General features: G+C 44.1%; 1 pseudogene; it reads right to left on the bottom strand.

Moving 5' to 3' along the window:
• Positions 1–4634, bottom strand: part of LOC105523457 — a 23859-nt pseudogene extending 19225 nt beyond the window's left edge.
• Positions 4635–4817: the final 183 nt, after the last annotated feature.

Raw genomic sequence — 4817 nt, forward strand, 5'->3', positions numbered from 1 at the left:
GTTTGAGACGGAGTTTCACTCTTGTCGCCCAAGCTGGAGTGCAATGGCGTGATCTCGGCTCATTGCAACCTCCGCCTACCGGGTTCAAGAGATTCTCCTGCCTCAGCCTCCCAAGTAGCTGGGGTTACAAGTGCATGCCACCATGCCCAGCTAATTTTTTGTATTTTTAGTAGAACCAGAGTTTCACCATGTTTGCCAGGCTGGTCTTGAACTCCTAACCTCAGATGATCCACCTGCCTTGGCCTCCCAAAGTGCGGGGATGATAAGCATGAGCCACCACACCTGGCCCAAAGTTCGTTTTTGAAGTTTGTTTGGCTGGACCAGATTTGGGTTTAGTCTAGGACTATTTTGATCCTACCACTGAGGCAAAACACTTCTGAGTATCCTGCCTGATAGATACTGTGTGAATTATGAAGCTTACCATTCTAGGGTAATGGGCAAAAATTGCTCCTGGCCATATGTTGCCTTCTAATCCTTTTGGGCAGGTCTTTTTCTAACATGCATGTGATGATCTGTACTCCACTGAAGACTTGAGGGACACCCTCTGCAGATCTTGATCTCTATGCAGCTCTCTACTCTCCAGTACCTGCCCTACAAACTCTGTCTTCCTTGGCCTCCCTGGACTCCCAGCTCTGTCTCCTCAACTCAGGGGGAACACCAGCCTCAGTTTGAAGTCCACCTCTCTGCACTGCAACTTGGAAATTTTCTCTAGGCAGTAATATGGGGCAATCATAGAGCTCACCTGGTTTGTTTCCCTTCTCCCACAGATCCCTGCCCTTTGTTATCTGATGTCCAATGTCTTAAAAACTGTTGCTGCTGTTGTTGTTGTTGTTGTTGTTGTTGTTGTTGTTTTGGGACAAAGTCTCTCTCTGTTGCCTAGGCTGGAGTGCAGTGGCACAATCTCAGCTCACTGCAGCCTCCGTCTCCCGGGTTTAAGCAATTCTCCTGTCTCAGCCTCCCAAGTAGCTGGGACTGCAGGCAAAACCACCATGCCTGGCTAATTTTTTTGTATTTTTAATAGAGACGAGGTTTCACCACATTGGCCAGGCTGGTCTCGAACTCCTGATCTCAAGTGATCTGCCTGTGTCAGCCTCCCAAAGTGCTGGGATTATAGGCGTGAGCCACCATGCCCGGCCAAAACTGTTGTTTTATATATTTTATCTTGTTTGTTGTTGTTTCAGGGAAAAGAGTATACCCAGTTTCTGTTATGTCAACTTAATTGGAAGCAAAAGGCACTGCTTCTTTCTAAAAAGTTAAGCATAAAGTTTTAATAATCTTCATCTAGTTATTTTATTATATGAAATTTACAGGGGCATAATCCCCCTCTTTATTCTGTCTCATAGTCCTTTGTAATTTATAACATGTTTTATGATTTTGGATTATAAACTCATCTGCAATAGGAACATAATCTGTGGGAACTCTGAGGTCTGGGCTTAGTGAACTTACCTCTAGATCGCTTTTATATTTGTCTCTCTGAGGCTCCTCTCTTTCTATGTTATTTCTTATTTTTGGTATTCCTGGGCCATAAAAGTAATGTATGTTCAGACGTCAAAGTCACTTGAGAACAGGCCTTGGTTATTAATTATCATGGGAGTATTTTTTTTTCCTTGACCCAGAATTCAGGTCAAGTCACACAAGCTTCCATGTTTCTCTGGGCTTAAAGGTGATCTTAATTTTTGTTTGTTTGTTTCACCATGTATTAGTCAGGGCTCTCCAAAGAGACAGAATCAGTATGAGAGAGAGACTGATTTATCTTGAGGAATTGGCTCACGCAATTATAGAGGCTCTGAAGTCTCACAGTCTGCTCTCTGCAAGCTGGAGATCCAGGGAAACGGTGGGTATAATCTGGTCCAAGTCTGAAAGCTGAAGAATGAGGGCAGCCAATGGTGTAAATCCCAGTCCAGGGGCTGGACAAGATGAGGTGAGGTGTTCCAGCTCAAGGAGGCAGGCAAGAAGCAAAAGGGGAAAATTCCTCCTTCTACCACCTCCTTCCTCCACCACAGATGACCCTTTTGTTCTATTCAGATTGAATGATTTCCACCCACATTGAGGTGGGTGAGGGCAATGTACTCTCCTGAGTCCATCAACTAAGAAATGTTAATCTCATCCATAAACATTCTCACAGACACATCTAGAAATAATGTTTAATCTGGGCACCCCGTGGCTAGTCAGTGTGACACATGAAATTTACCACCACACACATTTTCACTGAGGATACAGCACTTTAAGAGTCCCAAGCTAATGTGGAAGTTTCTACTCCCAGGCATAGGACTTTGTCTGCTGTACCTGCTTGGAGTTGCAACCCAACCCCCCAAGGCTGCCACGTCCCTGCCAAGCACTAAATCCCAAGGGTGGACACAGCGTTAACTGGTGTGCCTCGCTCTCTAGTTTTCTGGGGTTTTTTCTTCCCTTTTTAAAAATTATTATTATTAATTTTTTTTTAGATGGTCTTGCTGTGTCTCCCAGGCTGGAGTGCAGTGGCATGATCCCTGCTCACTGCAACCTCTGCCTCCCCCAGCTTCAAGCAATTCTCCTGCCTCAGCCTCCTGAGTAGCTGAGATTACAGGAGCATGCCATCACACCTGGCTAATTTTTGTAATTTTAGTAGAGATGGGGTTTTGCCATGTTGGCCAGGCTGGTCTCAAACTTCTGGTCTCAAGTGATCTCCCCACCTTGGCCTCCCAAAGCGCTGGGATTACAGGTGTAAGCCACTGTACCTGGCCTTTTTTTAAAATTAGTAACCTGTTTTTATTATACCAGTAACACCAACTCCTTGTAGGGAGAACAGATGAGCCAAAAGAAGAAATAATTGTTAATTTCTGTTTATATACTACCAGGGCAAGACTTTCTAAATAGTCAAAAACCAACAGATGTTGGCGAGGATGCGGAGAAAAGGGAACACTCACACATTATTGGTGGGAATGCAAATCAGTACAACCTCTATGACAAACAGCATGGAGATTTCTCAAAGAATGAAAAATAGAACTATCATTCGACCCAGGAATCCCACCACTGGGTATCCACCCAAAGGAAAAGAAATCATTGTATCCAAAAAATACCTGCACCTGTATGCCTATCACAGCACAGTTCACAATAGCAAAGACCTGGAATCAATCCAATGCCCATCCATGGGTGATTGGATAAAAAAAAAAATACGGTACATGTACACGATGGGATACTACTCAGACATAAGAAAAAGAATAAAATCATGTTTTATTGCAGCAACATGGGTGGAACTGGAGGCCATTATTTTAAGGGAAATAACTCAGAAACAGAAAGTCCAACACCACCCATTCCCACTTACAAGTGGGAGTTACACAATGTGTACACAGGATCATGGAGTGTGGAATAAGAGACACTGCCGACTTGAAAAGGTGGGAGGGTGTGAGGGCCTGAGGGATGAGAAATTACCTTTTGGGTACAATGTACAGTATTTGGGTGATGGGCACACTAAAAGCCTAGACCGCCACTATACAATATATCCATGTGACAAAACTGCACTTGTACCTCCTAAATCCACAAAAATAAAAACTCAAATACTTTTCTAAAAGAACATTTAAGGACACTTGGTTTAGGCAAGTACAATTTAGTTAACTATGTAGTTTCAGCATACTCCTATTATTACAATTCATGTAATAGCAAAGATATACATGATACATAGAGTGAACAGTGCCTCTCTCCCTCTAAGTGTTAGGTCATGAGAGCATTATCAAGGCTTCAAAAGGAAAACTTTCTCATACACTGTATTCTTTTTTGAGACAGAGTCTTGCTTTGTTGCCCAGGCTGGAGTGCAGTGGCACCATCTCGGCTCACTGCAACCTCTGCCTCCCGGGTTCAAGTGATTTTCGTGCCTCAGTCTCACAAGTGACTGGGATTACAGGAACTCACCACGGCTGGCTAATTTTTGTGTTTTTGCTAGAGACGGGGTTTCACTGTGTTGCCCAGGCTGGTCTCAAACTCGACCTCAAGTGATCCGCCCACTTCAGCCTACCAAAGTTTGGGATTACAGGTGTGAGCCACTGCAACTGGCTGGAAAATTTTCTCATACACTATATTCTTAGTGCCCTGTTTTTCTATAAGTTCCTTTGCCTTAGAAATAGAGACATTCATTGCATCTTCCTTTGACAACCCTTTTTGGAGGTTCCATGCTTCCCATTTGGCCTTGCTCTTTAAATCCAGCATTCTAGGATACTCAATATTAATGTCTCCAATTATAGCTTGTTTGTCAAGTCCACAGAGTTTTCTCAGTTCTTTATTATCTGTTTTTAATTTGTTTGTTTGTTTGAGACGGAGTCTCACTCTGTCGCCCAGGCTGGAGTGCAGTGGCACGATCTTGGCTTGCTACAACTTCCACCTCCCGGGTTCAAGCAATTTTGCTGCCTCAGTCTCCCATGTAGCTGGGATTACAGACGCCCACCACCACGCGCAGCTAATTTTTGCATTTTCAGTAGAGATGGAGTTTCACCATGTTGGCCGGGCTGGTCTCGAACTCCTGACCCCAGATGGTCCACCCACCTTGGCTTCCCAAAGTGCTGGGATTCCAGGTGTGAGCCACCGCGCCCGACCCATCATCTGGTCTTGTTTGCAGCTTCCTCACATCTTCTGCAGCCTTGTTGATCAGCTTGCAGTGCCATGGTGGTGGTGGCCGCACTGCTGCTTCTGTCCTGGCACTCCCTTCTTCCCTTTCTGAGAGCTAAGCTACACACTTAAAAGAATGGTGGTAATTTTTTATCCAGAATTTCTTTATGATTATTTGGTCTTTCATATTTGGTCCCCCATATTGTCAGAAATGGAATTTTTCCAGTTACTTCTTTTTT

Source organism: Colobus angolensis, unplaced genomic scaffold (genome assembly GCF_000951035.1).
Source record: "Colobus angolensis palliatus isolate OR3802 unplaced genomic scaffold, Cang.pa_1.0 Scaffold464, whole genome shotgun sequence".
Lineage (NCBI taxonomy): Eukaryota > Metazoa > Chordata > Mammalia > Primates > Cercopithecidae > Colobus > Colobus angolensis.